This window comes from Onychostruthus taczanowskii, unplaced genomic scaffold, assembly GCF_017590055.1.
Source record: "Onychostruthus taczanowskii isolate IOZ18803 unplaced genomic scaffold, ASM1759005v1 scaffold38, whole genome shotgun sequence".
Classification (NCBI taxonomy): domain Eukaryota; kingdom Metazoa; phylum Chordata; class Aves; order Passeriformes; family Passeridae; genus Onychostruthus; species Onychostruthus taczanowskii.
Genome location: NW_024501237.1, coordinates 9,086,667 through 9,110,160, shown reverse-complemented (window position 1 = coordinate 9,110,160; position 23,494 = coordinate 9,086,667).

The window sequence follows — 23,494 nt, the reverse complement described above, 5'->3', positions numbered from 1 at the left end:
AAAAAAAAAAAAAAAAAAAAAAAAAAAAAAAAAAAAAAAAAAAAAAAAAAGGTGGCAAGCCCCATTTTACAGGTTATTTTGTGTTCCCTATCTTTCTCCTTGCTTTCCAGCAATCCCTGTGGCAGGCAGTGAGGTGCCATCCGGCCATGCACCAGCAGGTGTCTCCCCTACACGCGATTCCAGAGTCCAGGATGCGCGTGCGCATCCACGTCCGTAGGGATTGTGGCGTGGGGAGGGCAGAAGGGGCACTGACGCCGTGTGCTTCATTTCTGTAAGGCTAGAACTACAGGGAAATATAATCTAATTTCATACAATTCAAGCTTTCCTGCGTCCTTTCAAAACACTCAGTGTCATAGCAGAAATTCTGGGGAAATAAGGTGTAACTGTCACACCCTCACCCCCCACTCCCCCCATGGGACATATGAATAGCTTTTTGCTGAGTATGTACTGCAACAGTTATGCCCTAGATAAAGCATCAACCGGCATGGCTGACATAGCTTTTAGAAGTAAATATTCCTAGTATTTCTCAATATAGTTCTAACTATTGAACTAGTCAGTGATGTGACTGGCCAGGATGGGGCTTTCACATTTCCATAAAACTTTTTTATAAAAATAATTAATCTATTCTAGCAAGCAGGTTTGACAGCCACAATATTCACTGGAATGGAAAACTAGCTACAGAAAACAATGGGATTTTTATTAAAAGCAGTTTATTAATAACACCACTGTTTTATCTTTTTTCCAAATTATCGTTAAAATACAAACCCCAACTCATTTGCAAATGTTATACAATAAATAATTTAAAGATTCACTGGCTTTATAGCTTGGATTTCTTGAAAACCCAGGAGAGCAAATGATTGTGCTTTCTGAGATCCTGGAGAATTTGGCTGTCTACAAAGGCCATGGGAAGAAGGTCCATGCAGAGCGTGTTGTTAGCAAAATCTGAAAGAATAACATCTGCACAAAGCCCCCAAGAGCAGGGGGACACACGTAACTTGAGCAGGCCTGGAAACTGTAAACTGAGAAAGGATGTGATTAGCGTGGGAGGAAATATGGGACAAAAATATGGGAAGGAAGTGCTGAAGAGTGAGAGGAGCTTTATAAGCTCCCAAGAGGGCTGGTGAGAAAGAAGTCTGAGATGGGAAAATTTGTGTGGGAAGGTGCTGGAATGATGAGGAGGAAAAGGGCATAACAGAGGACAGGTAGGAGAGGAAATGCTGCGGTGTTTAAGACCCAGTTCAATAGAACAAGGAAAGGACGGGGATTTGGGGCACAAAGAGTATGAGACCAAGAGATGGATTTGTATCTTCACTACCTCAGTGCCTTCTTTTTTAATATTTGAATTTATGTAATTAATTTAGCTTTATGTAAAGCCTCTATATAGAAGACTTCAGAATCTGCAATGGAGTAGCTGGACATAAATTCATATAGGCAAAGTCATGAGAAAGTGTACCTGAATAACTTAATCTGAAGACTGAATTATGATACATGACCTCCATTGTAAGCCTCAGAACCACAACTGCCATCAGCATGATCTTATTATAATAGCTTATAACAAAAAACACAATCATTGAAGCACCTGATATATTTACTGTGTCTCAGACTGGCAATAATGAGAACTCTCAGTATTTTGTGGCTTCTTTTAAAAGTGAACAGAGTGCATTCTAATCATACCCAACAAAGCACAACAGCTGAAAGTGACAGGAAATATTGCAAGTTTGTTGAGGAGTACAGCTTCAGAAGAAGAAAATCTCTGTTAAACTCAAATTGGATAACTATTTTGGTTCAAAAAAAGCTTCCATGCAATCCCAGGAATATTTCTATTTTGACAGCTAAAGTATTTTTTTCCCTCAGAGTGATCCTTTCAATTTTTAGCAGCACTAATTTTTAAAAATGTAACTTTTTCTAAGACAGTTATTAAAAACTTCAGGAGAAAGAAATTATTTTGGATCAGAAAGCTCCCCACTACCCTTCAAGAATGCTTGTGATTTTTCATTCTGGCTACTGAACAAAAAATACCAGTATTTGCAAATATATAGAAAGGGAAGACAGTTTCTAGCAAACTCATTAGCTCTGGGAATAGTTTAATGCATCTCTACATATTTCACCCCTGCCCACCAGCCTTCTCATCCTTATATCAACACCAAAACAAAGAAAAAAACAAATAAGCTTTTACAAGTTCTGAAACTATTTAAGATGCTCATGTCTGCTCCAAAATTAATTTGTATATTTGGTTGTAGAGATAGTAAGTGACCTCTAAGAAACCATCTGTGAGAACACAGCAGGAACAGGACAAGCAAGGAACGAAGCAAGGCTCTTCACAGCATCCAGGAAGGGAAGGAGATGGAGCCAGGGACAAGACATATTTTCTGCCTGAAAGACTCACAGAGGAGAAAAGCTAAGCACAGAACAGGTTCAAAGACCTTCTAAGAGGCAGGGCTGGGTATCATAGGCTGAGCTTAAATGGAACTCCTGGGCTCATGAGCAGAGCACCCCATGTAAGGCCAGTCAGGGACTATAAATCCCATTAGCACCCTCAGGGCTCAGACACTATTCTGCAATAGCTGAATTGTGATTTATCATATGCTTTTTTAAGAAGCTCAGAGCACATGACTATTATGTGTGTTAACTTCAATAACAGTGAGAGAGGTTAATGTTTCTTACTTAAAATTTGTGACAAGCTAAAGGTATAAAAACATATGTTATCTGTCTAAATTCAAATCTAGTGGTTTTTTAAAACTCATTTAGATTTGGGACTCAACCCTCAGCTAGGCTGTGAATTGCAAGGTATTAAAATGCATTGGAGCCTTTTGGAATGAACAGATTATTTGAAAATTCTGTAAGGGTTTATTAAAAGAATGGAATCTTCAGCCATTTTAGAAGTTAGTCTGGCCACTCCATGCATGAATAGGACTGAAGTAGTAAAGCTTTGTTTAAGTGTCTGCAAACAAAGGGATAGCACAAAGCAAACATAAAATGCCTAAGCACCCAATATCCTTTAGGAGTTAGCTTCATAGATGATTTTGAAACACTTAACCAGCAACCTCCCTGAATCTCTCAAGAGCTAAATATCACTAAAAAGTGGCCAGAAGTGCAGAGGTTACTTTGAAATATAGACTTATTTTCTTTAGTTATTTCTATCCCTTTCTATCTTTACTTAAATGCAGGATGATTTTCAATAAATATTGCCAATAAGGAAATCCTTCACTGTTCTAAACATTAAGAACCATCTTGGAAACTTACCAAAGAACCCTCACAAGTGTTGCTTTTTTCTTTCACTTCACACTACTACAGTTGCAAGCCTCAGATTAAGCTCATAAACCATAATCATATATTACTTCTCTATAGTTGCCAGTGTTCAAGGCCAAAAGAAGCAGAGAAGATACTTCTTTGTTCTTCTGTTTTATTTATGGGAGGGGTTTTTTTGGTCCTGTGTTTTCTGTTTGCTTTTTTTCCAGTCCAAATCTCTTGGCTGGGTTGAATACACGATCCAAATAAGAGCTTATTTATCATGCTGTTTGGTGATGGATGCTTGGTGATTGCCTGCCATTCTTTTCCGACTGTAAAACTGAATTAGATTCTACACCGTGCAAATGTACACAATGCACATTGTAATGACAGCTGGTGGAGAGCTGCTGTAGCCAATTCTGGGTCTTTTTCCAGTCACAACTTCTGTTTCTTGTCTTCTGTGTGCAGTTCTCTGCCACCCCTCCTCCCAACCAGCAACTTAAAGTAAATGTAAAAAGTACCAGGCAAGGGCACCAGCTGGTCCTGTTTTCTGTCTACGGATATTCATAGTCTCTGATTGGAGTCATGGTCCCCTAAAAGCCATACTTAGGTGAAAGAAGAAAATTCACTGCACTTTTTTCATCACAAATGGTAAACAGTTTAGAAAATAGGCTCATGCAGTTCCTGTTCCAAAGGTGGTTCTTCTTAAAATAATAAAATGTCAGATTCTTCAAAACAGTAATGCATACACGTGCAAACACAGTATAAGCATGTAGCAGCATGATTTTGGGAACTTTTCCACATAACTGTATTTTCTTGGAAGGAATGAGCTGCTATCTATTTGTAACTAAACAGGTTTCAACTTAGAAGTACTGTTATTATTGGTTTTAAACACCAAAGGTGTTCTTAATAGCTATGGAAGTTTTTTGTACAGTAAGAAACTACAAGACTAGCAGTCCCATGAAATTTGTGCATGGAACATAAAGGAATACAAAAAACATAACTTCAATCCATAGTCTTTTTGTTTTGGTTTTTTTTTTTTAGATTTGTCTCTGCTTTCTTCATGGATTGCCATTTGGTGGGATTTTTAAGGTTCATGGTTCATGGTTTCTTTTAGGATTCCTATGTCTCTAAGCAAAGGGACACATTGTTTTGGTTTTAGACTCTGGATTGTTTTTTCTAATTTCTATTAAGAGGAAGTGATCTGAGATGATCCATGTAGGTTCTGTTTTTGGATTTCCCAGTGTAATACCACCCCATGTTGATCAACATATGACAGTACATACCTTGAGGTGGCTACATAAGTCATGGGCCAAAGGCATTTTCCAAACTGCTGCAAGGTGACTGACCATGATTGATTTACTGTTCAATGGTGTTAAAGAGATTATCTCTTTTTAGCTGCTGGTTTCTTACAGTGATTGAGACAGCAGCTGACTTGCTCTTCCCCATTCTCCTTGGTGAATTATCACTTTATTTAAACTGCAAAAATGGTATGTGTTTCTGAAATTCTGCGATATGTGTCTACTTAACTGTAGGTCTAAGGAGAGGTCTTACTTTCTCCCCACATTCATCATTAGTGCAAAGAAGTGCTTCAAGAACACATTTTAATGCCTAAGGTTTTTAACTCGAAGTTCATTTGTGTCTGCCTCTGTAGCAGCTTATTTTCTGCCTATGCACTTTCTCATATGCTATAGAATATAGAAATTTTACCTGTATCCCTATTCTGACTAACATCTCTTGGTGGCCTTTTTAATTTTCAGAGATGTATGTTTACAATATGCAGTTGGGATTAACTATATTTTTTTAATGTACAAAATATAATTTTTTCAATGACTTGAACATTAAAAATGTTTCATCTTAAATCCTCCAAAATAGGAAATAACTTTCTTTTTGTAGCGGTCAATTTTGCCTTCGTCATTGCCATTCAATAATAAGGAAAAGAAAGGAAGTATGGATTTCAATCTGCAACTCTTGGTTTTCTAAGGCCATCTCTTGCTGTACAGCCTTGGATCTTCCATGTAGTACCATGCTTCTCAACGTTTTGGTTTTTTTCCTTTTGTGATTTCTTTTCATCCCTGAGATACAAGAGCTTCTGAGAGTCACCTTTACCAGCTGTGTGATCATTCCCCTACCCACTGGGAACTTTGCAGGGCTGCACTCTGACTGCTTTGGTTCTATGTTTTAAAAAATCGTGTGTGAAATGAATTTGTTAAACTTGAGAATCCAGCTTACGTATCCTATTTTCTATAGTTCCCAATACCTCAATTTTCTGATAAAATAACCTTTTATTTCATTAGCTGTGTTTGTAACTTTTAAAAGGAAAATAGACATGTAGACTATTGGATTCACCATCACATTTCATTAAAACATTTCAGGAAAAAAAAAAGTTTAATAATAACTGGTCCAAGATGCAGTGGTAGGTTTCGATTCAAATGCAATGATCACACTGATTTTCTTGTGTTATCACAACAGTCCTCTTTTACAGTGTCATACTGAGCATGGTACCAATTGGGGTATCAATGGTTTTAATTTCCTGCCCTCGGTCACCCACCAATTGTTCCCCTGGTGGTTGCTTTTCATCACATTCATTGTTTGGCATCTTCATCCAGTACCAAGATTCCTAATATTATATATCTTGGTTTCTGTGTAAGCTTCATAATGCCCAGACTTCCTTACTTTATGTGAAATAGATGGTGACTACACCAAGAACAAATCACACACTGAAAAATTTACTGGTCTTATTTGTCTGGTACATTTCTCTCCCTGATCTCTTTATGATCTTCTCAAATATTTGCAAAGGTAAAGCATGAAATCCAATGAAAGCATTGGAGAGGATATGAAAAGAGAAAATTTGTCAGTTTAAAGCCTCACATCCAACAATATGCTGTAAGCCGTCTGCACCATGTTTAAATTGAAAGCAAGGGAGCAATACATTCAGAACACAGAGATGATAAAGAACAAAACAGGCTATAAATGGGAGACAGCTGGAGACAGCAATTCTGAAACTATGATCTTCCTTTAGTATATCTAAAACAGAGCAATCATTTCGCTTCCTTGACATTAGCAAAGCATAACTCTGATTCACTGAAAATTCAGACTTTGTTCTGATCCTCTGTATGTAGGTTTAAGTCCTTGGTGACACTGTAACTACTGAGTGCATTAAAAATCAAATAGACAGTTATTCTGCATGCATTGTCACGGGGTACTGAAGATAAACATCTCTGACCTATAAAAACTGAAAAGAACAAGGAATGTTATCTGCAGTATAACAGGAATAATTAGTTAGAAGTAGAGCATCATTGTCAAACATAGGGAAAAAATCCTCCCAACTTGGCATTGCCTCATGTATTCCTGCTATTCTGATCATCTTTGTGCGAATCTAAACTTCTCTGAGTTGAGCAGAGTCATCCTGGTGCATTCTATCATAAGTACATTTAAATGGGTCTATGTGAACCCAAAAAATCAGTGAGAAAAGAGTTGGAAAGAAGATACAAGATTACTGATTTTAGGGAGCATTGTGCCAGAATCTCCAGGCTGCAAAAAACACTCTTGATGGTTCAGCATCATTGCAAAAGGCAGCAGGTAATGCTGGCCTAAATCTAAGGCAGCAGAGGCAGCAGCAGGAGGCATATTTGCTGCATATGAAGAGCAGATTCCATTCCCATGGATATGAAAATAGAAACATGAAGGAGAAAGCTGTGGGGTATGCAGGTGGCATAAGGCAATTTACTCACTAAAATGAGAGACTGATCTTTCAATATGTGTAAGAAATAATCTTATCAGGACATAATTTACTTAAGTGTAAAGCATCAGGTTTTCAATCTTCAGCTAAAAACATCATTACAATTTTATTCTACCAGAAAACCTTATTTAATAAAATCCCAAATGAGTGCACTGTTATTTTTTCTTATTGTATGCATTCTAAAGAATGGACATTTATGTCTCTGTCTTGCCTTGCTATAAATTTTCTATAAGCAGAAAACCAAAAAGCAGTGAACCCAATAGTGCTGTATTCAATTGCTAAAAAAATAAATAGACACTCTTGCTATAATTTTATAGCTACAAAAATGACAAGAGACCACCCAGTGCTTACAGGAACCTGGGAGAATCTATAAACTTGGGGCTAAATACAGCATTTCTCCAGCTGAAGAACAACCCATAGCTCCAATTACAAGGCCACTTGAGGATTCTGCAAGTGTGATTGCTTTGAAAGCTACACTCCACAGCCCTTGGTTGCTAGGGAGAGGAGTTAGATAAGCAAAAAAAAAGTTTACTGTTTTGCTTTGAGAACTCACCTTATTTGCCTGAACATTAGAGCCAAGCACCACCTAAGACTCCTGCATGGAACTGACAGAAGCTATACAGGGAACAGCTGTAGCCAGGTCAGCCTCTTCTCCCAGGTAACCAGTGACAGGACAAAAGAACAGAGTCTTAAGCTGCATCAGGGAAAGGCTCAGGCTGGACATGAGGAATTTCTTTGTGGAAAGAGTTGCTAAGCATCAGAATGGACTGCACAGGGAGATGGCGGGGTCACCATCCCTGAAGGTGTTCAAGAAATGACCTGGCATGTCTCTCAGGGCCATGGTCTAGTTGACACAGTGGTGATCAGTCAAAGGTGGACTCAGTGATCTCAGGGGTTTTTGCCAACTTAAATGATCCTGTAATTCTATAATTTAAGTATATTTGAAACCTTTCTCCAATAGTTTTCACCAGTGGAGCAAGTATAAGGTACGCATAAGTTTGTGATGTCTTTGATTTTACTTATAATACATTAATTTTTTGCAAATGTTAAGTATCATTTGGAATACAGCCTCGTGATCATAATATCCTTAATTATCTTCAATGTCTGAAGAAATTCCATTAATTTCTGGTGTATGTATGTGCATATCTATATATATTTCATCAAATATTAATAACAATTTAAATTAAAAATAAGAAAAAGACTACTTGTTTTTAGGATTTTTACTTTAAATATCTGAAATACAACAAGAGATAAAGCCTGTTTTCAAACCAATAGAAATTTTAAAAATTGGGCAAAAGCCCAGATAGATTTTTGCCTACTTAAGTATTAGGATATCATTGATGAAGCTGTTTAGAATTGGGCTCAAAGCACAAGCTCAAGCTCAATAAGCACAAGCAAATCATAAATCAAGTAATTTTTCTTTTTTTTTTTTTTAATCTAGGTACTGATGCAGTTACAGACTTTGCTTCTTGGACTAATAGTTCTTTAGTTTTGCATGTTTTGTCTTTTGAGGCATTTAGGGTACTTGAGGTTATGCCTGAGGCAAGGCTTTAGAACTGACACATTGTAATCTGAGCCCTTTCACACCTCTGTGATGCAATCAGGGTTATCAAGAAGTTTAATTTTCTTCTCCTTAGTTGCAGATGAGCAGGTAAAAATTCATTAATACTGTTATGTTAGGTACTTTTATTTAATTATTATGTGGCATAGCTATTGTGTTTTGAAGAGATTTTGGAATTAAGAATTTGGAATTAAATTATGAGAAAATAAAATCAATTAAGACTAAGGCAATCAAAAAACCCCAAGAAAGTAAAAAAATCCCAAAACCACAAACACTTTCTTAGTTCTTTAAAAGCAGAAACAATATAAGTTGTCTCTAAATAATTCACATGATGTGCCAGGCCAGATTCTCAGAAGGCAAAGTTTCCATTTTCATTTACAAGTTTCCCCAAATGTTTCATTAAAATTCAAAAGCTGTGCTAGAAGATAAACTAATGTACTTTTCAGGTACAGGGGTTTGGTCGCTGGGTTGGGGTTTTTTTTGTTTTTGTTTTTGTGTTTTTTGTTTGGTTTTTTTTTTTTTTTTTGGTTTTTTGGGGTTTTTTTTGTTTGTTTTTTTTTGTTTTGTTTTTTTTTTTGTTTTGTTATGTTTTTAGTTTTAAACAAGTAACCTTCTTCCTTTATCTTTTTCATCAGCTGGCACTTATAAATGACACAATTTTTTAAAAGTGCTGAATTTCACAATTCAGATCACTAAATGAAGGCTGGTGAGATGTGACAGTGGCACATTCTGTTCTCCCATGGCCTTTCCTCGACTGTTTTGCCTGCTCTCCTGCTCAGTCTGTGGCCCTTCATCGCAGAGCCTGATTTTCCTGGTGATGAAGAGATAATGGACCCTCTGAGAAATATGACACAAGGTAGTAATGGTCCTCCCTACAGAAGTAGTCCATTTTAATTTCATGGTTGTTGCATTATCTCACATGTTTTCTTATAAGACATTATGGACAAATCACAATAATTCTGCCACTCATATGTACATAAAGCAAAATTAGGTTTAAAATTGTTATACTTTGAAGTACTTTCCCTAGGTTTTATAAAGCATAAATTTACAATTATTGGATCTCCCATTTTGCTCCCTTTTTCAGGTACAAAAGCATTTTTATTCTACAGATGCATGTATGCTCAGAGCTAAATCTAAAGGCTTTTGTTTCAGCATAAGCGAGAGACCTGAGACCAAACACACAGTATACAGGGGCTAATATTCAATGGCTAATAATTTTGAACCATTAACATTGAAAAGAGAGGGATATTTATGAAAGAAAGAAAAAAGAAAGAGACTTTTTTTAGTAAGATTTGTCTTAAGATGTATTAAATGTATTCCTTAGCTTTTTTCAGGAATCCTGTCACAAAGGGTTGATAAGGCCTTTTGTTTAAGTAATGTAGATAAAATTTTGATTATCCTTAATAAAAAATCTGAAAGTTTTAAAATTGTCCTTGCATATTTTAGTTAAATGCAAACAATTATCCCTCCTTAAAAACACACATACTACTGATGTAGGCCAAGGGAACTCTGTCATGATTTTTTTTAAATATAATTTTTGATATTTGCAGTATCTTGGTGGATGCTTTGTATTTCAACAGAACTCTCTAATGAAAAGCTCTTTTGATAGTGAATGTGGACCCCCGACCCCCCCCCCCGCCCCCGCCATGCATAAAATGTCTTTATCTGCATGTTTTGCTGTGATAGAAACATTTTGAATGGGCTGCTGCATGAGTTCACTTTAGTTACTGACCAATATTATAAGGTATTGACCAGTATGATGGGTTATTAAAGTCTCAGGGAAAAACAAGTCAAAAATAAAGCACCAGAACCCCAAAACATCAAAAATATCTAAAGCACCAGAACACCAAAACACCAGAACACCAAAAATATCTAAAGCAACTCCTCAGAACTATAAGTTACCCAAGGCTCAATCTGCACGTGCATGTGTTCGATCAGTGCCATGTCTCTGGCAGTGGTCAGGAGCAGATACTTAGCAACAACAGAACGATGTTCCCTGAGGATATGATCCCTATTTCAAAGGATTTAAAGACTGTGGACTTCCTAAATTTGAGTTGTAGACATACATTTCCTAATAGTTCTTGATAGACTGTCATTAATTTTTCCTAAACACTTTAATCTAGGGGATTTGATTTTCAAAGCTATGAGCACAATCTACAACTCTGCTGGCAATATTTTTAGCAATACCACTTACGAGGAAAACGTGCAAACCCAGATATGTGGCATGATCTCAAAGAGACATTCTATGAGCAAAAGAAAAAGATATACCAATAATCTCATACTTACTGTCACAAGTCACTAGCATGAAGGCAAAAATATCACAATTGGGGCATAAAAATAAATGGTGTAAAGACACTATTCCTGTTGGAGATTCCTTATGCAAGCCACTGGTTCAGCCTGGGTGACTTTTCCTAGCTAATGGCAAGGTGGAGAAACAAAAAAAAAGTCATAGAACCTACTGATTGTAAGCAACAAATTGTTGTTATTTTGAGGGATAAAGTCTTTTGGCCAGTTTTAAGATGGGAAGTTAATTGATTTTGTTGTGAGATTTTTCATTTATTAATTATAATAAAAACCTCTACATTTTTTCAAGCATTTTATCACACTATATCTGTCAGCCTCTTATCTTCAACACTCTTCACTCTAGGGCATTTATGGATCATAAAAGATGTGAATTTTTTTTTCTTTTTTTTTTTAATTTCTCCTACTGCTTTGTGATTTAATATCTTCCAGAGGTTTATCTGGTAGGGGATGTATTCTCATCCTCTTTTTCTTTAAATTTTCCAGGTCTGTTCAGTGTCAAAATTCTCAAAAGATTAAAGCAACAAGACTTTAAAGTAGGCTTCAGTAGGACCACAAATCCCTCAGTCAGTGAAGGAGAAAAGAGGGATAAACTTGAAGCTAAGTCAGAAACCTGCCTTGAATGGTTGGTTTTTTCCTGGTTAATCTTTTGAAGTAACAGTTGTATCAGAAGCAAAGGTCAAATCATGTTCCTGCTTGCTGATACTGGCTGGTCATCTGTTGGTGGGCCAGACATGCCACCTCCCACACACATCCCATCCTCTCCCTGTAGGTGTGTAAGAGGAGATGCTCAGCAAAGTTTTATCTTCTCATTCGAGCCAAGGAAAATAAATTATTCAAAGTGCAAATTACACACTTTCACCGTCTTACAATATGTATTTGAGCAGATATGCTTCTTCACAACTAGCCTTTCATAACACTCTTGAACTTTACATTTTCTAAGGGTTTTTTAGGAACTCTACAGTAGTCTGCAACATGGAATCCCTACAACTTCTGTAGAATGGGGGGGAGCTTTGATATGTCGAGGGCCATTTACTTAAGTGACATTGAGACCGTTTTGTCCCCTTGTCAGGTACACAGCAATAGATTTCCTGTTAACATCCAGTAAAAACAGTGGAGTGGGCTAAACACAAGTAAATAATGTCTAGTGAAAAATAACCCCGTGGTCCACTAGATCTCCACTTCCAAAATACTTTCTGTGGTGGCTTAGTATACTAAGGTAGAAAAAGCAGACAAACTAGAATTGAAAAAGAAGATGAGAGTTGCTCAGCAAGAAAATAAACTTATATGTAAAGGGGTACAATGGGTACATTATCCATTAAAAATAGAAAGATAAATAAAAGCAGAAGTCTCTACCCAGGACATTGCTGGTATTATCTATAATCATTCAATCCATGCTGTATTTACCTACTGCAGGATCTAGCCAAAGCTTATTGACCCAATCCTCATTTGGTCTCATTCCTCCTCCACACACATATGCTTTTCTCCATTTCTGCGTAGACTAGACAGAGATTTACAATAAACCAGACAATAATTCCTGGATCCATTTTTCTACATCCCATTCAGATGTAATAGGATTTCAAATTAACCTTTTTCATGCATACTGCCAAACGTTTATAAGCAAAAATTAAAAGCTGGTTTTCAATCTTGATTTGTTAATATATTCTGGAATTCTTTAGTTTCTTTTTTTTTTTAATTAAACCTAAATACTTCTATATATTCTGTACATTTTACCTATTCAGACCATATCTCTACTCACAGCTCCAGTTTTACAAGACAACATCTTGAATTTGCATGTCAGTTCTTCAACTCACTGAAATGGGTATAAAAAATTATGACACCTCAATAAGATATAAAGGCACACAAGAGCAGTTGGAATGTTCTGTCTCTTTATGTAGACAGTAGCATAAATTTTTATCAGCAACATAATCTATAGTTTGATGGTTTTTGTGATAGTATTTCAGTAAAATTATAAACCGGTTCCAAAGTTATTGAGATTAAATGAAATAAAAATGTCTAGATGACAGAAAATTTATGTGGTCTGATATGTCACTAGAAGGGCAATGCCTCAATATTCTTTGTTTTGTACCACTCTTGAAAATTACAGGAGCTGGTTTCTTTAAAATATTTTTGTTTTATTTATTTCCTAAATCATTCCAAGGGGAGTGAAGAGCCCTGTATATAATGTTCCCTTCACCCTGCAGAACTAAAGCCCATATCTCCAAGGAATATCTATAATTGCTGCAAGGGAGTGAATATTTCTCCTGTTGTGGTTGTCTCACTTTGAATAAGAGAAATAGTTAACTGGAGCATGAATGACTAGGAGCCTGAGAACAGCTCATACATTCTCCCCTCTCCTCAGTGCAGGTTTTATGTTTCTTTCAGCAATTAATGTAAAAAACATTCAGTCAGGAGAGTCTGGTATTAAACAATCCTTGCTCTCTCCCCCTTTCTTGTGTCTAGAGTGCTTTAACCAGATAGTCAGGATCAAGCTATGTTTGCTTGCCAGTCCAAGCAGTTAACTGTATGTTCCCAATAGAAAAGTTATTACTACTCATAATTTTGCTCAGTATAAAATTGTGAGAATTTTCTTCCTTGTAGGGACTCTGAGCTTTAAATTTCTCCCCCCAAAACTGGGTGTTTGATTTTAGTCAATGTGTGGTCTTCAGATGGGCACAATATCCTCATCCTGGGATGCATTCTGAGAACTGATATTTGGAATTAACCACACAAGCAGCACCTATGTATACTACAAAGGAACATTTTCATACCAGAGACATGCAGGTAGGATTTGGTGTTGTTCTGTCTTTCTCTAAAGTTAATGGTGGGACTGGTGCTTTTGTGCTCTTTCTTTTTAACTGTAAGGGTTTTTTACTGTGATCTTGAACTGAAGATTAAACCAATGACATGAGCTTTATGTTCTGTTTTGAAAAGAGTGAAATGTGTGACCACACTTGTCATACATTTAGAAGGGAATTCTCTAGTCTGGAGGAAGTTGCTCAGAATGTTATCTCCTAGTGTCTTGTGCTTTACCCATTAAGCTGGAAGCTTCATTGTTTCTGAAAAAAACTGACACAAAAGAAAGTTTTAATAAAATCAAAAGCAGTTGTTTAGGTCTGGGCCCATGCCCAGTCTTCCCATACCGAATATTATAAGCATATGTTCATCCTTGTTCACACTGTCTCCTCTTTCAGTCCTGCTCCCTAAGCCATAAGGAACATCAAATAAAACTTTGAATGGATGAGGACTATGAACAAAATATTTTCTAAACTTTGTTTATTGATGATGCAGAAAAACTTGTAATAGTAGATTATTTTTATGACTGATGTTTGCCATAGAGTTTGTTCTTTCATTAATGAAAAAACTCTGATTTTATCTGAGTTGCTTTCAGATCAGTTACAAAAGCTGAATACTTACCATGCATAATTATCAAGGTATGGATTATTCCCTGATAATCACAATATGTCCCTTGTTCTACCAAATGACAAAAGTATTAGTCAATAAGAATGTGACGCATAAGCTAGTTCCCGTCTGAAATTGTAGAAGTTTGGAATAAAATACATCTATATGAGAAAATATTCACGAGTACTTTGCAGCTGACAGAGTGTGTGTGAGTTATGAATAACACAGCTCCAAGCTTCAAGGCATTTAAATCTGGGCCCAATGCTGGTCAATTCTGCAGTGTAAACATTATTATAGTAAGAAGGCCTTAGAATCAATGTCAGCCCAGGTAATAAAATCTTAGTGATTCTGTGATGAGTCATTGCCTTAGCCAAAACCAAAATGCAGTCTATTCCTCACACACTTCTTAGGCATCAGTAAGATCCATTCTCATTACCTAACAAGCACTAGTAAGGTTAAGTAAAAGCCTTCCTGAGAGCCCTGTTCACCTAATCACAGTATAAAATGTAAAGACAGGGTTCGCACCTGCTCAGGGATTCTAAGACCCCTTACCAGTCAACATATCCAGGAACTGGCTCACTCAAACACAATATCTGACCACTTCTTCACTATTATGCTGATATTATTAGCTTTCCAGCCATAGGAATTCTCTAAGCTGGAAGCGCATTGGGTTTTAGACAGGAATTTCAATGGAAGATGGGAACAGAGACTGGTAAAGACTACAGTATTCAACTGCAAGGCAGCTGCTTGCCTGTGTCTTTTTTCCTGTCATGGTCAGGGCTGAGTACTTTATGCATTCAGGAAAGGAGGAATGGAAAATCTCCATTTTCAAAAGTGGAGACTAGAAAACTAGCACTTTCAGCACAACTATGTAGAGACAGCAATTAAACCTCATTCTTGCAAATAATCTTAAATGTCTAATTTCTGCAGGAATACAGCATGTACAACTGCCAGTACGTGTCACAGGCTTTGTTTCCTTTAAAGGTCTGTGGTTATACATTTGTGAATGGAACAAATTGAACAGTGTATTCTTTTCATCAGGAATATATTCATATACACACACAAAAAATATTCACCCAAGAAGCAGCACATATCACACATCCAGAAGAACAGAACTCTGTATAGAAGTAAACTATTGCATCGAAAGGGACCTTCTAAACAGATATACCAAAACATTGCTCCAAATATGAATGAACTAGCTGTAGAATCTATGCATCTAATTCTTGATTAAGCAAGATTCTTGATCACTTACCTGGTCTTAAGATTACTGAAAGCAAAGGAGCAAACTTAATTCCATAAATTGATACTATACAACTTCTTGAACAGGATCTTGTGAGCAAACCCCAGAAAATATAGACAATTTTTTCTGACACAATGGAAATTTTTTAAGCCACCTCTTTATTGACATCCACTTTAAAATTAAAAGATCAAGGAGAATGAGAAAGCAAATTCATTAATATGGTTAGATTAATCTAAGTAATGTTTTAAGTTTTTTATTTTGTAAAATCTATTTAGAAAAACATAATTTGCTTATATCCAGTCTGAGTTGTGCTTTTATATATGAGGAGGGAATATAAACCTAGTGGTTTAAGCAAGAATATCAAGTTCAGCTAATACACAGCATATGCTGCATTGCGTTTCTTTTAAACATTTTATTTGGTGTTTCATAAAGGAAGGACCCCACAGAAAACTAACCAAAGAATTGAAATATGAAGCTTCTTTCTCCTCAAGACATTTTTGGTTTGTTTTTAAAGCAATTATACAAAGTGCTCTAATTGTTACTTACTTTAGGAAGGGGTTACTACCATAAGGTACAGACTAGACCAAAGATATTTTGAGAGTTTTTAGAAAAATACACCGTGATGCCAGACTGTTACACCTTTGGAGCATTTGGGTTTAGATGAATTTTACCTCTTGCAGGCAGTGGGGAAAAAAAGAAGTCTGCAGCTTTGCAGTTTACTTTAGATGATGCATTCCATTTCATATAAATTTGTTACAGTAGTTAAGCAAAACAATGGTGCTTCTATTTTCAAGCCATGTTATTTTTTAACATATACCAGAGCTGCCAGCAGCCTGCCTGCCTGCTCTGAGAGAAAGTTTCATATTCCAAAAGGCTTCCATCCCCCTACTCCCAAATGGTGAAAATAAATCAATTTCATCTGCTGGTAGTTTCATTTCTTCTTCCCCCTCCTCTTTTTTTTTTTTTTTTTTTTTTTACATTTCCCTCTCCTTCCTTTGTGGGCTCCTTTCCTCAATGCCATATGGCAGCTGAAGGAAGGGTAGAGCAATGATCTGCATTTTCAGCTCTAACAAAAGATGCAATATTGTCAAAGAGGCTCATGAATTCATGAGACATACAAGCATAGAGAAGTGCCTCCAGTCCTGTCAGGAAGGACTAAAGGGAAGCCTAATAAACCTGACGTTGCTTTAGTGCAGAGAAAGGCAGCAGTGCTTCTCTCAGTAGTTCATCTCGCTCCCATCCATCTCCCCCCAGCCCCCTCTCCCCTCCCACCCCTTTGGTTCCATGCCAAAATCCCATTAGCTCTATTAATGACATGTGGTTCAAAGTAAAAGCATGTGGCAGAACAAGAAAGGCACAAAATCAACCATCCTATCTATTCGTTTTTGATACATGTATCACGAGATAGAAGTATTTCAGTAAGGGGCCATGTCAGCTTGCCTATGTGAACAGCAAAGTGAAAAAATGCAGCATGAGGCTGTAATCAGTTTCTCAGCTGTCCTAATTCATCTCCCTAAACTCTTAACATATGAATAGCTGAAACTTAATTTTAAAACGCTGACAAAGTTTTCAGCATTTGTATTCAAAGCGCAGCTTGGGCTTTGTCTGCCCCTCGCCCTCCCCAATAGTTTAAGCTGCCTAAAATGCACTCATGAGTGGCTTTGTGTGGCAGAATGAATACATGCTGCACTACTGCAACCACTTAGGACTCCCTCAGTTAAACAAAAAAAAGGGATGACTGAACTCCGCTGCTCTTCAGAGAGATACGGTCCTTCAATACAGGTTTCCTCCTGGACTATGTTTAAAGGCTACCCATGATAAGGTTTACTGTATTTATTAATTATTTAGACCAAGCATGTTTGTAACTTGATTTGCCTTCTCTACAAGTGGGCTGCATTTTTTCTACAAGAAAAAAATTGAATCTATTTTCAAACTGAAGTAAATACTAGGTTTGGCTAGCAAGCAAGACAGTGTCTGTTATATTTATAAAGCAACACTATATTTTATTACTACAAAGTTGTAGAAAAGTACAGCAGTATTGATTGACTAAATAATAAATATCCTGTTTATTCCTTGTGCCTCAAAAGTCAGCAATATTTGCCAAAGTCCCATTTTAAATAATAATAATAATAATTTTTAAAAAGGGAATATATTTTTAAAAGCACCTGAATCAGTTCCAGAAATATAAATTCAATTTTTCAATATCTGCACATGCTTTTCTGATTATCCCCAAATAACTCAGAAAATAACTATTGACCTGTAGCTATAGAGGGCAAAAGAGTAAAGCTGAGGGTTTCTATTGGATTTAGCTGCACTTAAACCCTGGCTGGAATTGCTGGTCATGGCAACCACCCTGTAAACCCGTAACTGTCAGGCAGAGCAGAACTGCAACAAAATAAGTCAGCTATTCAACATTTCCTTTCCTCTTTAAGAACATCTGTTTCTATATCTCATGTCCACTCAGCAGGGTGTGGATATTTTATCAGCAGAACAGCAGTTGGGGCTGCTTAGGGATCCAGAAATCCATCATCTGTTTTTCTGACTTTTATTTTCCTCTTTAACATTTGTATTGCATTTAACTATGGGTCTTGCACAATCTCAATTTTTTTTTTTTAATCATGTTATGGCAAATCTAAGCACCATTTCAAATACAAGATAAAGCAAACATCCTTGCCCAAACTTAGAATCTTGGATATGAAGATATTTAATATTTTGATAGGAAGTACCATTAATGCCTGCACTTTTAAAGAGAAAAGCAGCTTTGGGCTCTAAAATCATCAGTGCTCTTGTACATATCAGCCACAGATTACTGATTTCCTCTTGAATTCCACCAAAATTTAAGTACCTCTTTGTAAACTAGCCCCCATTTACTTGTACATCTATATCTATATCTATATCTATATCTATATCTATATCTATATCTATATCTATCTATCTATATCTATCTATATCTATATAATTTATATCTATGTCTACAGGTAATCTATATCTATTTATTTAGACTTCTTTGATGCAAACATTGATCATCAGTTGAACCAGAAACTCAGGTGTTCTATGTTTGTGGATATAACTCAGTCAATACCATGGCTGGTGTGCCCAGACTGTGGCAGCACATCCATTTTGGTTCAAGGTTTGAGGCAACACGCTTGGCTTTATATGCTTGCATCTTTGTGGGCACATCAGTCAGAGTGACTCAATGTCTGCTAAGTAGAAATTTCTATGCTCATTCTAGTGAACTCACCTGTGGTTTGGGATTTAGCCCATACCTTCCTTCATAGCACGCTACGTTCCATATGAAGCTAAACTAGGTATTTTGGGAAATGTCCATGTACATTTTTCAAGAGCACAAGGGATAACTGTTACTTCCATTTTGTTTTACCAAAACAACATAATTGTAGTGTGTTTTTTTGTGTTTAAGTATTATATGCAGAAAAATGTAATCCTTGGCTGGTGGGTGGGGTTTTGGGATTTTTTTTTAACAAGCACTAGTAAAAACTGAAAATACTTTGCTGGAGAAGTAGAAAAATCTCTTGATCTACCAAAGGCATGCTAGATTACCTATCACCATCACAGCAACATCTCTTTTGGATTAGAGGTATTTTGTTTTAGCACCTCAAATACCAGGGCTACTCTTGTAAACCCAAAGACATTAACAAGAAGAGAAAACAGATTCAACATTTCCGATGAACTGGATAGTGACAAACTCAAGTGCGTCATCCAAGTGACATTCAAGCACCATCTTTTTTCTTTTTTTAGCTTTTCTCAATGCCTCAATTCTTCAGATTTGGTCCAGGTGGGTAAAATGCTTTCTGCCAAGCTGTAGCAGAGAAGTATGAAATCTTCTACTTCCTACCTCATTGCATGGGTTAGCTAAGACACACTGAGGCTTGAGCATAAAGTGACTTGAAAGAGAGGTTCATTCCCTGGTCTAATAGCCACATGATGGGAACCATCAGCAAAATCCTAAGATGGGGAAAATCATAAAGAGGTAAGTTTTGAATTAGAAGAACTTTCTTTCAATATATTTTCCCTCCCCTTAGTCATAATTTTGTCTACCATGCTTGAAATTTTAAGTATGACACCACAGGTCTATCTGGCTGTAGCAATTTTTTCCTAGCTGTTAACAGATTAATTTCTAATAAGATTCTATTTCTCCCAGCTATTTCTCTCAGGAGCTGCAACAATTCCTCTGAAAACAGACCAGCAGCTTTGGTACAATCTTACTTCGTGTAACTGGAACAAGGTGTGATGCTAGTAAATCCTGCAACTAGATGTGACAAGAATAAAAAACTTCTTTTCATTTCCTCCCTGCCACCCAGACAGGTAGTAGTGAATGACATTTTGAAGTTTTCTGATTCCAGATGCAGTGTTAATTGCCAGACATCAGTGAAAGAATGCAGCTAATGTTATAAACATTATTCCCTACAGCTTTGACATTAAGCAGAGACAGCACAGAAGGGGTCATTTCTCGTGTGTGAGACTGACAAATAAAGGAAGTTAATGTGAAGTAAACATGTAGATTCCAACAGATTAATTAAAAAGGCATTTTCATTATCTTTGATGTTTATGAAACAGACCTCATGTTTAGATAAATTAAAACCAGGGTATATACTATAAATTATACAGATAGACTTGAAATGTTATGCATACAGAACTGAAAGAAAAATTTACATGGGCTCCATAATTTTGTCCCTAATGCTGCTTTTTTTTTATATTTAAGTGGATTCAGTCTTGCTCAATACACATCTGGTTATGCATAAAATTAAAACCAAATGCCTCATTTTGTTAGTGGAATGTTTTAAAATATTTTTTAAGTTACTTGAATTTGGCATGGCCTTTTATGATTTTTTTAAATCTTTGGACTGAAAAGAAGCATTTGTTTTGAGCATCTGACATTCAAATGTTTAATATTTCAGCTTGCTTTTTTAAAAGTGACTGTTCATATTTCATATTTTCATAGTTCATATTTAAATGTGATTGCTCATAGCTGCTCATAAAGGCTATGTGAAATGTTGTTTTCCTTTGATTACAGGAGTAAGAATTTAAATAAGAAGATAAAGTAATTTGAGATCTCAACCTGTGTTGTTAGGCAGCAGCTCTAGAAATGTACTACATCTTAAGGAACATGAAGAATTTAAATTCTGAGCTGTAAGGAACTTGTTGTCTGGCAAAAATTCATAGGTACAAGTCGTGAACCTGTATTATGTGCAGAATTTAATTTTCCCTGATCATAAACAACTGCCCATGGATGCACTGTCCTGACTATAATGGGTATTTTCAGATCCTTGCTCAGATGAAATTTTTTTTCTTCTGCTCATGGTTCCAAGGAAGAGCTGTTGTAAACAATATTGCATTTCATATAACAATGTAGTGGGAATATTTTACCTGATAAGCCTAGGATTCACTGAACAGAATTGCCTGTAAAACCTTCTCTGGACATCCAAAGGTTCAGATAGTGGACATGATGATGAAAAGAAGCAGAAGAAGGTCAATAACAAATTAATTATGAAATTATTGTAGTCAAAGCTGAAATCAGAGACTGTTTCTCTGAGCTATTATTTCAAATTAACATAGTTTCTGGACATCTCAATTCAAAAAAGTACATTCCATGCACACACCACCACCACTGACACGTATCCTTAAGTGCCACTGAGACCCTGAGAACTTCTCTTATTTATAGCTCATATTTTCTCAAGCCAAAGTTACAAAGTGATCTCTGCCATACTGGCCCAATTATTCACAAATTGTATGTATTTAGCTAGGAAGAAAGCACAGGACTTTTCTGAAGTGTCATAGCTGTACCTTTTTTTTCAGGAAATACCTCAGAAATACCAAACTAATAAGTTCCAGAGAATGCAGCAGAGAAAAAGTATTAGAAGCAACATATTTTAATTTTATCCTGATGAATAAACAAGCAGCTGCAAGGAGCATGGTAAGTCTTGAACATTGTTAGATTTGCCACACATGACAGTAATTATATTGGTATAAATATATGCACCAAAAAAAAATCCCACATTATTTGCAAATTTTCATAGCTACATTGAAGAGTAGGTCATTGGGAGAGTTTTGTAAAGATAAAAGATGTTTAGCTGCTCTTCCAAAGCTATGTCCTGGGAAAAGTACATACATTTTGGAGAAAAGAGGAAATGTTTGGACTTCCATATTTAGCAGAATTGATAAAGAAAAATGATGTGCTGTGTTTTTTTGCCAATTTTCCTGAGCTATGAAGCTCTCTGCTGCAGCAGTGCTGACACAGGTATCACTAATCACCCAGAAATATACACATGACATTGTCAAATGTGGTGCACTCATCATCTCTTTAGAAGCCAAGATGCCACTAACTCAGTGACAGGATTTAATTTCTTTCTCTTCTCATAGATCTGAATAGTACATGGAGAGGCTTGTTCTCCCCTGATATTTGGGCAGCAGATAATGGAATGGGTGACAATTTTATTGTACCAGAATTGAAAACAGGTATTATGTAATGTATGATAAAATTTAAAAGATATATCAATTAAGTATCATCTTACCAGACAGTCCTGTGAAAGGACAATTAATGTTACTTCTTTATTAGCAATTATTAAGGTTTCATTTATTATACTTATATTTAATGAGATCTGGAGACCCTCACCATATGATCTGCTGTGGAAGATCAGACAGCTACAGAAGCCGAGCTGGGTAGTGCCACAGACCTCCTGGCCCTTGCACAGTGGAATCCACGGGAGAGATAATTTCAAGGCAAGAGCAAAAGTGAAGACATCATGTCTGGTCACTCTGACCCTTCTGATGAGAGAAGATGTAACAAGGACATTGCTGGCACAAAATAATCTAACAGTGGCTTGATAAACAAAAAGGTTGTGTTCCTAAGGGAACAGAGGCAAAGAGGTCCCAGTGGAAAATTTTGTAAGGACGTTAGAGAACTATAAATACTGGTAATTAGTGTAATAAACTGCCTTTCCTAGCACAGCATGGTCCATGCCCCTCAATCACTGCAATCTTCAGGAAACAATTCCTTCCAAAAGTAAGTGGTAACACAAAGCTAACACAGAGGTAAGTGCAAAGCAGAACTCCAAATACCAGTGTGTTTGCCTTTGGCAATTTGGATAAAGTACCACATTCCAGTTGGGTTTTTTTTCATTATTCCCAAATGAGATAGTTATGAGAATGACTTTGGAAGAAACCAGAAAACCAGTCAGGAGATGAAAAATCAGATCTGGGGCTATGTTATATCTCTAGACCTTACTGGCCTTCTTGGTTTGAAATAAAATTACTTTTGGCAGAAGACCAAAGTATGGTGAGAGATGATGCTCTGAAGAATTTAAACTCATGATAAGAGCAACAGTCTGATTCTTCCAGCATTTTCTTTTCACTTGGAAGAGCAACAGATGATCTCTTTTTTCACAGTTTGCCTCTGCAAATTTGGGGGCTATCTTTGGCTAAGCTCACAGTAGATCAAAGTTGCTTGTGTTTTGTATAGGGGGGTTTAAGAAACTGACAATACACTTTGATGTTCAATAAGGTAACTATCTGTCTATCCATCTGTTAAAAAGGAGGGTATTAATACACATAGTAGCGACTTGTCTCCTTAAATATAGGTGTTTTGTGCTGGTTGAGATGTTCTAGCTTCTTTTAGACCTCAGCATAGAGGAAAACATGGTGGGGAACAAAGAGGCTCATTATATCTGGAACAACATCTGGCAGCCAGGTGGAATACCTTGGGAATCTAAAATGGTGCTAGAAATCTATATGTACAAACTTAAATATTTATGACAGGTTTGACATCAGGAGTAACTTCTTTATAGAGAAAGGGTGATTAAATAAACATTGGAACGGACTGCCCAAGAGAAATGGTGGAGTCATCATCCCTGGATGTGGCACTGAGTGCCATTGTCTGGTGGACAAGGTAGTGACTTGAAATAGGTTGATCTCTCAATGAGCTCAGAGGTCTTTTTCAACAAAAATGATTGTCTGGTTCTGTCTCATTAATAAAAATAAAACAAAAAGCACCAGGAAAGGTCCA